Source organism: Antennarius striatus, chromosome 16 (assembly GCF_040054535.1).
Source record: "Antennarius striatus isolate MH-2024 chromosome 16, ASM4005453v1, whole genome shotgun sequence".
In the NCBI taxonomy this organism is placed as follows: Eukaryota; Metazoa; Chordata; class Actinopteri; order Lophiiformes; family Antennariidae; genus Antennarius; species Antennarius striatus.
The window spans coordinates 21018083-21031152 of record NC_090791.1 but is presented as its reverse complement, the minus strand read 5'-3'; positions in this window follow the sequence as shown (position 1 = coordinate 21031152).

Genomic DNA, 13070 nt, shown 5'->3' with positions numbered 1-13070 from the left:
ACACAGACACGGGGAGAACTAGCAAACTCCACACAGAGCGGGAATCGAACCCAGAACCACCTTGCTACGTGCCGCCCATATAATTATATATAAAAGATAAAAATCAAATTATAAAATGACTAATCTAATTTGTAAGAACAAATTAGATTCAGACATATCCTAAATAAGTTTCTGGATTTTAAGAAATATTAAAATTTTACTCATAAATTAGAGAAAATGTCACAATAATAAATATGAATGTAATAAACCACCCTGGCTCTGCAACTATATTTGGATCTACAGAGCGCCCTCGAGCTGAGCTCCCAGTACCGCCAGTGTTTCGGAGCATTTTGACTGATTCAAGGCCAACAAACAAAACAAAACATTTGGCTTTTAAGTTCCTTCAACTTTCTCAGCTCACTTTTCGGTTGAATGTCGGTGATGTGGTTTCTATGTACAGTCTGAAAATGCTGCTCCACATGGTATATTTTTTCACGTCATAGTGAAAAAATCTCCTCTCAAAGATGCTGTTCAATAAGTGGAATGACTATTTCACCTATAGTAACTTAATTTTGGCTCACAAAAATTTCCACAAGCTGGCTCAGAGAGCATTCCGTCATCTCTCATAAGGAAATGCACAAACCAGCAAAGCATAAAATAAAATATGAAACAAATCACTTGGTGATCAATTTGTGCAACATAGCAAAGATTCAATTGTAACAACAACCCAGTGAACAACTGACTTTATTGTGGTTTGGGTTTTCACATAGTTCCTGTTTTATTTGTAGTTCTCTCCTCATACTTTTGTTCACTCTTCCTTTGTTTTTTCTCTCATGTTTCATTAATCATGGAATCACTGCCCTTCTCACTTTTTAAATGTCAAGTAAACCACAAGAATGACACCACATTCTGTTCTGTATTTGAACATTCATTAACTAATGTTAAAGGTCCCATTCTGCTTTTTGTAATTCATGTCGTTCGGCTGCCAGATGTCCAACTACACTGTATTTGAAATGTCTTGTCCCAAACTGGTCCGTGGTCCTCAATATCTTTGATTGGATATTGATAAAATCACTTCCACCCCCAAACGCTTGGTGTTAATGGGTGTGGCTCTCAGCTCCCAACTCTACCCCCCTACCCCTCTGGCTGCCTCTATCAACACTTCCCTCCCCCTTCGCGTTCACGTGCGTTTCGTTTGCAGGAGCCACTTGAACACATGCCCGCTAGCGTTCCGTCTGGAACTTTTTTCACTTTCAGTAACTTTATTACGTATTTGGCTCTTATTTTTCTGGTGTTTGTCTCTCGTTAATAACTGTTGATTCTCTGCGCTGAGTGTAGAGACACTTTCTCAGTCAGCTGAACGTGACTCTCTTGTTCACTATGTAAACACATGGGCTGATCCTACTGAAACCACCAGGAAACATAGCAAAGAATTCAAAACGCACAGTGTTTGTTAATGGCACAAAAATCAGTGGAGATGACAACAGATGTTTACAGACAGGACGTAACTAAAGCCGTTTCCCGACAATCGTCACAAACAACGAGATCGCTAGGAGTGAAACTAACGCAGTTTAAATGAATCATGGGACAGGCAAGCCAAAGCGTTTGAGGTCTGTATATTGACCTGGCTGTTGACCGCCGTACCTATTTTTCCTATTCTGAATCCACTAACCTACAGAGAGGAAAATGCAGGGCTTTTACATCCTGTAGTGGATACAGAGGCAGTCACTTCTGTCAGGGTAAGGTGTGTGTGTGTGTGTGTGTGTGTGTGTGTGTGTGTGTGTGTGTGTGTGTGTGTGTGTGTGTGTGTGTGTGTGTGTGTGTGTGTGTGTGTGTGTGTGTGTGTGTGAACGTATGCACCCTTTGTTTCTCACAAGGCTGGTAATGATTGATAAATTCTCCTCTTGATTTCTGGATTATTTCTCGTCAGGGTTCATGTCAGCTGAACGTAACCCTTGACTGCTGACAGTAAATATCTGTTAGGCTGTAAATAAAGGCTGAAGCTGTTTTTTTATGAGCAGTGTGGACACACGCAGCTGTGTTCGCTATGACGATGAGGATACACCTTTAGTGGGGACACACACACACACACACACAACTGAAGGGGAGCTAACTAGTTAGCCAAATGCTAGCTGACTTCAACAGTTTGTGATGAACTTTTTGTGTGTGGCTCTGAGCTAGGACATTACCACACACTGCTACCGTAGCTTGAACGAACTCCCCCTTGGGGATGACCACGCCCATTTCCGGGTGGACAATCCAATATGACTCAGGATAGGTCAATTTCTCTATCAATCATTGAATTTGTTAAGTCACAAATTGAACTGTTACAAATCCAAGCATATTAGCTGTGGATTTTTTTGTGGATTTTTTTTTCTGATTGATGCAGGAAGCGTTTGTTTTCCAGATTCTAGGAGTTGGTAGGGTTATGGAGGACCACTATGTTGTATGTAGACCTGAAAAATGTGTTTTTCATAATAGGTCCCAGTTAATGTTATACAGGCAGTCAAACAATCAATGAATCAAGTTGTATTTTTATAGCGCTTAATCATGTCAACAGACATTTCAAAGTGCTTTAACAGACAGAGAAACCCAACTGAACCCTCCAGAGCATAAGCAACAGTGGTGGGGAAAAACTCCCTCAGTGAGGAAGAAACTCCGGACAGGACCCAGACTCTTTTGGGCGGCCATCCGCCTCGACCGGTTGGGTGGCAAATAAAATAAAGGTAGATCAGGACAGGGTCCGAAATAAAGACAGAGAGTGTCAGATAGTCCAGATAGAGTCAGTGTCTCTATGGTTATAGTCAGACCATTGGGGTTGTTGTCTTCATACATGTCCCCCATCATGTAGTTGGTGAATTCAAGGCACAATTACAGCTGATTGGATGACTGTATGGTGGAAGGAGGAAGAAAGGCAGCAGGACCCAAGACGATGGATAGATGGGGGGTGGTACTGGTGGGCCTGGAGGTGCAGCTCCACAGAGGATGGTCCACGGCGGATGGGGGTGGAACAGTATGGTGACAAGGAGGAAGAGAGGCAGCAGGACCTCAGCAGATGGTTAGGTGAGGGTTGATACTGGTGGGGTGGGAGGGGCAGGTCCAACATGCAATTATTGATTCCAAGAGGTTGTTAGCAAGCTGAATTGTTTGTAAATTATTTATTACATTTCAATCTATAATCACCATTTGAGGTAATTTAAATGTCATTACTACTCTAAATACAAATGTACTATTTCCTAAGACCTACAAGAAACAATTACAAGAAATTACAACAACATATAATGAAATAAAATACAGGTACATGTCGTTTCCAGTTAAGTCATTCTTGATTGTATGTGGGTTTTCAACAACAAAAAAATCAAGTTTATGTCATTTCACTTGCCTTAATATCTGTTCGCCACAAATATTGGACTCATAAAATCACCAGCAAACCGTTAAAAACACTTGCTGTAAGCGTTTCCATCATTTCCTGTTGTGTTTGTTTGACTGCGGCGTCTTGGTTCGCTGTTGTCGCATAATCACTAGTAAAATTTCGTGTCATTTTAGAACTGTAGAGGAAGCTAGTTGTTTCTCTCCTGCTTAAAACGGAAGCTATTTCGTATTTCGGCTAATCTCTTACGAGTTGTTTATTATTAGGTTAATCTGCCGTAGTTCAGAGCTAGCTTAGCTGCTAGTCATGGCTACTCTTCCTTCTGTCCAATCTCCTCCCTCTCTCTGCTGCTCAGTCTGTCTGATGTTTAGTTTTTCTCCCGCTTCCTTCAGCGAAAAGGACATCTGCACAAAGTGTAGTGCTTTTTCTCTGATGGAAGCAAGGCTTAGCCAATTGGAGGCTCTGGTCCGCTCCTTGGCCAAAAATATAGCTGTGCCATCTAGCCAGGTAGCTTTAGCCGGAGCGGAGCCACAAGCTCAGGTTAGCCACTCCCCAGTTCAGGTTAGCCACTCCCCAGTTCAGGTTAGCCATTCCCCAGCTCATGTTAGCCACTCCCCAGCTCAGGTTAGCCACTCCCCAGCTCAGGTTAGCCACAACCACTTCGTGCATCCTCATAGTTGAGGAGACTATTTTACCATCCTCCTGTCTGTTAGATCCAATTCCAACAGAACTCATCAAAGAAGCCCTACCTTTACTTAGCAACCACTTCCTTAATGTAATTAACATGTCATTATCAACTGGATATGTACCACGGTCCTTTAAAGTAGCTGTAATTAAGCCACTTCTTAAAAAACCTAATCTGGACCCTACTGTTCTAAATAATTATCGACCCATCTCAAATCTCCCGTTTTTATCTAAGATCTTAGAGAAAATAGTCGCTAATCAGTTTTGTGATTTCCTTAAATCCAACAGTTTATTTGAGAATTTCCAGTCAGGTTTCAGGGAACATCATAGTACGGAAACAGCACTTGTCAAGGTTAGCAATGACCTTCTAACCGCTTCAGACAGAAGACTTGTTTCTATACTGGTTCTCTTGGACCTTAGTGCGGCGTTTGACACAATTGACCACAATATTCTTCTGGCACGACTGGACCAAACAATTGGTATTAAGGGATCAGCACTGATGTGGTTTAAGTCCTATTTAACTGACCGTTCCCAGTTTGTTCACGTTAATAACAACTCCTCTCAGTCAACTATCAATCAAGTTCAATCAAGTTTTATTTATATAGCACTTAATCATGGCAGCAGACATTTCAAAGCGCTTTAACAGACAGAAACCCAACTGAACCCTCCAGAACATAAGCGACAGTGGCGGGGGAAAACTCCCTCGATGAGGAAGAAACTCCGGGCAGGACCCAGACTCTTTTGGGCGGCCATCCGCCTCGACCGGTTGGGTCGACAGTTAGCTATGGAGTTCCTCAAGGCTAGGTTCTTGGTCCAATACTGTTTATCTTGTACATGCTTCCTCTGGGTAATTTGATAAGGAAACACTCCATCAACTTCCATTGTTATGCCGATGATACGCAATTATATCTCTGGATTAAACCTGACGAAGTCAGCCAGTTGTTCAAATTACAGGCGTGTATCAAAGGGATTAAAGATTGGATGACCAATAACTTTTTGCATCTCAATTCTGATAAAACTGAGGTCATTTTGCTCGGCCCAAAAACTGTTAGGGATGTAGTGCCCAGTGATGTAATAACCTTGGATGGCATCACGTTTGAGGCCAAAACCACTGTGAGGAACCTAGGTGTCATCTTTGATCAGGAACTCTGGTTTAACACACACATTAAGCAGGTTTCTAGAACGGCCTTTTTCCATCTCAAACATTGTTAAAATCAGGCATATTTTAAAACGGAGTGATGCAGAGAAATTAATCCACGCTTTCATCACTTCCAGACTAGATCACTGTAACGCACTTTTTTCAGGCTGCCCCAAAAAGTCGCTGAAGACTCTTCAACTAATTCAGAATTCTGCTGTCCGTGTTCTGACCAGGACCAGTACCAGAGACCAGGTTCTGACCAGGACCAGTACCAGAGACCAGGTTCTGACCAGAACCAGTACCAGAGGCCAGGTTCTGATTAGGACCAGTACCAGAGACCAGGTTCTGACCAGGACCAATACCAGAGACCAGGTTCTGACCAGGACGAGTACCATAGACCAGGTTCTGGCCAGGACCAGTACCAGAGACCAGGTTCTGACCAGGGCCAGTACCAGAGACCATATTTCTCCTGTGTTGCTTCTCTGTACTGGCTTCCTGTGAAAGCTTGGATAGATTTTAAAATACTCCTCCTCACTTCCAAAGCCCTTCGTGGCCAGGCACCGACCTATCTGAAGGAACTTTTAGTTCCATATAATCCATCTAGAGCAGCGGTTCCCAAACTTTTCAGTCCGCGCACCCACTTCTACTTCCCGACTTAGCTGACGCACCCCAATGCCCAAAACATGAAAAAAAAAGAAAAAAGAAAAGGCGTAGTCTTTACAGCCGTATAGGTATCTAGTTTAATAATATAGGCTCCTGTTAACACAGAATAGATTGATCAATAATGGGCCTAATGATCTCTGACTTTAGAAACTGTGGGGAGAATAATAGTAACAATATAAAAATGACAATAATAATATTTTAAGTCAAAATGGTCGCCGAGCGAGCCGACTACAGATGAGTGATAACAGCAGTTATTACTATGCAGGGCTCCAAATTAACTTTTTTTCTTGGTAGCGCTGGTGCTCCCAGATGTAGAAGTTAGTAGCACCAGCAAAGACTTCAGGAGCACCTACCCAAAAGCAAGGCAGTGACGGAGCGATAGAGATGCTCCGTCCATCTCCGTTCCTCCTCTCTCCCCCAGGAGAGCAGCCGCAGCTGCGCTCTCATTGGTTCCTGGCAGGACCACAGGAGCGCCGTCTCACAAAAAAAGATGCACCAGATTTTTCCCCTAGTCGCACCGGTGCTCCCAAATATATTTAATAGTCGCACTGAGAACAATTTGGGCGCATATGCGACCAAAATGGGCGAAATTTCGAGCCCTGCTATGTAACAAATAGGCCTATTTAACAAACTAACAGTTATTAAATGCTAACAAACATGCTACTCCGCCACAAAGAATCAAAATAACATAGGCCCAAGTTCAACATCATGTTTTCTCTTTGGAGTACGAGTCTCATTGTGTTCTTTACCCCCTTCTCCCGATGAAGTGTCCGGGTGAGTTTTCTGTGTTCTGTGCTCCTCATCTTCAGTTTCCCTGTCTCGTCATCATCACTCTCTGTTTCCTGCTGGGTTTCTTCATCCTGGTAGACCTCACAGCTCTCAGTTGTGCCAAAGTATCCTGTCCTCTTTCATTTCTCCCTGATTTAGTACCGGACAGACTGCCCGTTTTCAACCAGTTATGCATTTCGGCATATTATTGTTGTTGCTATCACTACAAGCTAGCACGTAGCTAGGAGAAAGCCAAGTGCATTTTGGGTATTTTTTTTTATTTAAAATTTTCCCAAAACATTTTCTAATTGAAAATTACAAATGATTTCCGTGAATGAATGTAAATAATTAAACTGTTAATCCTCCATTAAAAAGTGTTTAAATTATTTATTTAATCATTTATGTATTTCAAGGAACTCAGCTGCCATTACACTCGCGCACCCCCTAGCGGCAGCTCGCACACCACAGGGGGCTCTCGCACCACACTTTGGGAATCCCTGATAAAGAGCATTACGCTCTCAACATACTGGCCTACTGGTGGTTCCTAGAATCTACAAAAGTAGGGCGGGAGCTGGAGCCTTTAGCTGTCCAGCCCCTCTATTGTGGAGCCACCTCCCTACCTCAGTTCGGGAGGCAGACACTCTCTCACTATATAAGACTAGACTTAAAACATTTATTTTTCAAAAAATTTACAATTAATGCAACTTAGACTGCTACGTTTTTTTCTTCTAGACCTACACTGCTGGAGACTCTACATCCAGACTCACTGAGTTCCTCTCTGCTCCTCCTCCCCTCTGACCATCTCTGTTACTCCTCCTCCTCTCTGACCTCTCCCTCCTGGTCTCCAATCACACCTTTACTAACTCAACTTCTTCCCTGGAGTCTCTGTGCTCTATGTCCTCACAGGTTTTCTCAGGTTCATCCCTCATCTATCCATCGCCTTTCTTCCTCCTTCCACCATAGTCATCCATGCAGCTGTAACTGTGCCTTGAATTTACTAACTACCCTTTCCTTATCTTCATTTTATTTCTTTTCCACCCAACCAGTCAAGGCAGATGACCGCCCAAAAGAGTCTGGGTCCTGCCCTGAGTTTCTTCCTCAACGAGGGAGTTTGTAACAACTCAACCTTGAACGCACCGTTGTTAAGATGCACAAGAGGTTCTTTTGTGGGATGAAAGCAAGTTCTTAAATAATGATGTGTCAGAAATAATTCTAAATTACGAGCTGTCGACGCAATTTATTTGTGAATATGCGAACGAAATTAATAAACAACATTCCCCGAACAAAGTTATAATTCCCCAAAGTTACTTATTTAGAACCAGTTAACGCATCCACCGCTGCGCGCACCAAAGTCCACACTCAGACGCAACTGATGGTCACGTCACTGGATTGTTCATCAGTGGGGGGGAAACGGATACCCCAAAAAATTATAATCCTCCAAAACGGAAAACCCCTGTGCCGGCCGGGAACACAAAAGTCACTATAGAAACCAAAAAAGGTTTGGTCTCACCGGGGGTCCCGCTGCCTGGTAGCGTCCAAATATCCACAGCGACGACTGCTCAAACTTTCCTCCATCGTGATCTATAAACGGGTTTCACGCTGTCAGGAATGTTTTTTTTGGAATCCGGTGAATTCCACACTGGCACAGGTTTCTCCACTGGGGCTACTGGACCTCTGACTTCTTTCTCCCCCCGTCTCACCTAGGCGTCTCAGTAAAAATGCCTGCGGTTCACTCCAATCCAATCCAATCCAAACTTTATTTGTTGAGCACTTTACCACAACTGCAGTCGACCAAAGTGCTGTACAGGCGAATGAATAAAAAAGAACAAACATTATAGATAAAAGACAAAATGGCTCAAACGTTATAAGTAAAGTTAATCAACTAAAAACATAAAACATAAAATATGGATAAAAACAAAAGCAAATAATCAGAGCAATAAAAAGTAAGATAAAAAAGATAAGACAAAATAAAATCTGGTGTCTATCTAGATGTTAAAATCCAAGGAGGAGAGGTAGGTCTTCACACGAGATTTAAAAACAGACAGAGAAGAGGCCTGTCTGATCTGCTGAGGCAGATTATTCCACAATTTCACTCCTCCCTGACAGGTGCGTCTATTGCCCTGGCCATTAGTCCATCCATCAGTGCTAATTATAGTAGAATCATTATTAATTTACGTAACATACATACCTAGAACTCGTACACTTCTTGTACATATTACTTTCATTTGATACATATTCATATAACCTGTAATGTTTCACACAACCAACTTGATTAATGTGACGGTGTCACAAGTTTTTCCCCGCCACTGTCTCTTATGTTCTGGAGGGTTCAGTTGGGTTTTTCTGTGTTAAAGTGCTTCAAAATGTCTGTTGACATGATTAGGCACTATATAAATAAAACTTGATTGATTGATTGATAAATAAAACTTGATTGATTGAATATTATGTGTTGTTAACTATAATGGCAGTACAGACAGAACTCGTTGACATAGGCTATTTTATATACTTGATTAATCCCCAAAGGGAAATTAGTGGCACACCTTTAATTAATCAAATCACATGTATATACTGTATATTAGTGTGTACAGGCCCTGAACACAAACACACACAAGTCCATTCTAAAACAACAGAGTGTGCGTTTCACAACGGATGTTACGCTACATGGACCGGCGTGTGTCGGTGACACGGCCATGGATGGTCCTTCCTGGCTCCGGCTCAGGGAGAGGCTCCTTTGCTCAGTGGGTTCATTTCATTCATTCATTCCCCGGTGAGGTGGAGAGGCGAACCCTAACCCTAACCCCATGCAGGCTCTCACTTCTGGTGTCAAGCGCCCGGCCCCTCCGAGTCGGTCAGGACCCACTCCAGGGACAGTGGCAGGTGGGGAGTTCAACTGAATGAATGAATGATGTGTTGTTGGAATAGTAATCCTGCTCAGTACTAGAAGAACTGCAGGTTCAGACATTTGGTGTATGTGCTTGGCTGGGAAGCCAATGGTGCAAAGCTACCATCTGTGGGGTTATGACTGAATTTCTCCAAGTCAGAATCCCACCTAGACGTAATGATACCAAATGCCGGTTGGCATCGGTTGGTCGGTTGGTTGGTCGTGCCTCTGCTGGTCTAGCTCAGCCTCAGAGCTTCTGGTGTTCCAGTCCTCCGTGCCTCTGGTGGTCCAGCTCAGCCTCCGTGCCTCTGGTGGTCCAGCTCAGCCTCCGTGCCTCTGGTGGTCCAGCTCAGCCTCCGTGCCTCTGGTGGTCCAGCTCATACATACAGGTTTATGATGGACAGCTAAAAGGAGCTATTTGCATCCGAGCCACGGGTGCTTGTGGTCGGACTCTTAGAGCGCGTTGAGTGGCCCTCTCCTGGAGGTCCCCGACCGAAGTGGGTTTTGTGGCTCCCTGCTTTAGAGGCCCCCCTGGTCACGAGGGAGGCCCCCAGAGCACCGCCTCCTGGTTCTCTGACAACGCCACTTTCAGAGAGGGAGGGGGGAAGCTGGAGGGTGCACAGTGCACCTTCCCCGGACCGCTTCAGCTGGGTGACCCGGAAGCTGATCAAGTGAATGAACCACTTGACAGTTTCAGATGTGAATGAACACTTGAGTGTTTCAAACGTAATCAGTCATGTGGTTTTTCCATGTTTGCAGCAGGCTTCCGAGCAGTGGTTCAGAAAAAAGCCCTACCGAGTCTGGGGCGTGTTTCGGAGCACCGTGTCAAAGAGGATTTCATATTCATTAGATTATTTATCCAGTTCTGTGTACACTCCTGGATTTCTTTTGTTAATTTGTAAGTAATTCCCTTTAAGATGATTTTGTGTTTATTTGTTGCTTTGCTCCTTGTGGTGGTTTTCGGTTTTTACTTGTCAGTATTTTTCCTGAAAGGCCATTTTCTGTTTCAATTTTGTTATAAAATCTACATGTAGCTTTGACTCTGCATCTTGGTTCTGGCTTTCCTCAAGTACTTTGTGACACCCAGTCTGTTCAAGCTCACTGTCACAGTCATGGAAACACGTATTGCAATATATAACCAACAAGTGACCATCAACTGAGTTAATTGTTTAGGATGAAGTATCCATTCCCTCTATTGCTTTACATACAATTGATGTGTCTGCAAGACATAACAGGGTGATAAGATTTTAATATTGGAAGGAGATTTTCAACAAGTACTTCTTGCTTGACCCAGAAGAATAAGGGAAGCAATGATCAAAATGTGCATCAGGAATTTCAGTTAAGACTTTGCCAAAATATCCGAAGGCTGAAGATCAAAATGAATTTGCTGCCTAGCTTCTCCAAGTGGGCAGTGGGACCACGACTCTCAATCAGTTGACTGAAGATGCTGGGCTTGTGCTAGCCATTCGCCACTTCGCCATAAGCGAAGTAAATTCCAGATTGGCTACAAGGTTTTTAGCCTGTGTAGCCACAGTGGCGTTCTTATTTTTACAGAAAAAAGGCTAAAACTTACAACTTTTTCACTCGCTAGCGGCCCTCGCTATCTCCGCTAGCAAGCGGCGCTACCACCGCTATTTCCTTTAGTGAGCGGCGCTAGCGAAAATAGTGCCGCTATTTCTGCATGCCGACGGAAATAGCCGAAGTGACCCGAACGCTCCCGATCATTAAATATGCACTGGGGTCATGACCTCCTCTCGTCCAATGACAAACAAAAATAGTTTTTTTACAAACTGAACCCACAAATTGGTGTAAGACAAGGAGAGGACCATCGATCAAAAGAATCCAGTGTTTCTAGTAGAGTTTGTGTTAAAGTCCTCATTAATAAACAAATGGTGAATGCTGAGGGGGGGAGGGGGGGGGGACAGACCGATCAGAAGGTCAATGAAAGATATTATCAATACTTGTTTGTAGTCTTAGACTTTTGTTCCCTCTGACCAGCAGGAATAACCAGCGATGATGTAAATGTGTTTTCACCTCGCTTGATGTTTTATATGTCTTTTTAAATTGAAATGAAAAATCATGTTATTGAATTAAATAAACTAAACTAAACTAAACTAAACTATGACATACCAATGGTGTTGGTGGTGGTCAAAGTTAAAATGTCTTCTAGTCTCAGTAAACTACCAGTAAACACTGAGTAATATTTAGTCTGACTGTATCTTCAGAGTGAATGAAGTTTTCAATGGTTGAATCTCACATTCATTCCTGCATAAAGTAGGACAGAAATAAAGAGAGTTCAGCTTCAGCTGTTGGCTTTAGTGGGTTTTTGGAGGTAAACTGAACACAAGATTTTGCCCTCAGAATGCAGGAAAACAACCCCATTTTCTAAAAAATTTCCCTGGGGAGGCCCCCCGGAACCCCCCATGCCCCCCCGTGACGAGCGTTGGTCGTCCGCCCGTGCGCCACTGTCTTGGACACAGAATGTGGCTTTTTGTGGCTTGTTCAATTCTTTTACACTGAGCCACATTGGCTTAGTCACACTAGCTCCTGGTGCAAGACAAGAGATGACATTGAAGTACCACAAGAATCGTGTTACTGTTTCATTGGTCACCTGGAGAATGCAGAGGTCATGTGATACTTTCACATAAAAATAGTAATTGGATTGTTCAGAGGTACTGAATCAACTTCTGGGAATAGAAACGGTTCACAGTTCAAAGTTGCCTTCTTGAATGCCTCCTCATAATCTGACTAAAACTTGGTGCCACAATAATAATGAGTTCAATACTGTGCAATGGAACCAGACTGGAAGTAGTTGCTCTGCATTGTATTGAAGCTTCACTGTAATGGGAAGATGTGCTCTCAAAGCTAGACCAAAGCTGGGCCCAAGTGACACCGCAGTGAACCTGCTGAAGGTGAATGAAGGCTGGGGAGGTCCATTCTCCATTACACTGGAGCTGCATAATGACCTCAGACGTTCAAGAAACAGGTAGACCAGCTGGACAGCATCATACAGGTAATCCTCACCGCCCCACCGTCCCATAACTTACCTGAACTCTCGGCCTCACTTCCTGTTCGTTTGTGCTGCAGAGCTTGAAGATTGACCAGCATGAGGCGGATCACCTGCAGAACATGGAGCGTCTGCAGCCTCACAACAACCAGCAGCTGATGTCTGTGAAGCCTCGTCTAGCCTATCCCATAACCCTGGAGGGGCGCTCGGGCACGAAGGACAATCTGTGGTTGTCATGATATGGTATGTCTTGGTCAATTGAACCTGGCAGCGCCCATCACTCTCCAAGGATGGGCATGGATGCATTTTAATGTCATAATAAAAACGTCTTGCAGAACCTCATCGCCACCTTCAGCTCTGAGAGGTCATCTGAGAACCCACAGGGCCACTTGTCCTCGCTCAAGGTTGTTTTTTACTCCACCCACTCATCTCCTTTCTCTTGACACATTCTCTTGTGTCAACGAGGGCTCTGCACATTGTGACTGGGTTGACCAATCAGCTGGGAGTTTACAATGACATCAGAATGTAATGACAGCCCAGAGGAACACAAACATGATGTGGCACCTTTCATGAGTTAGAT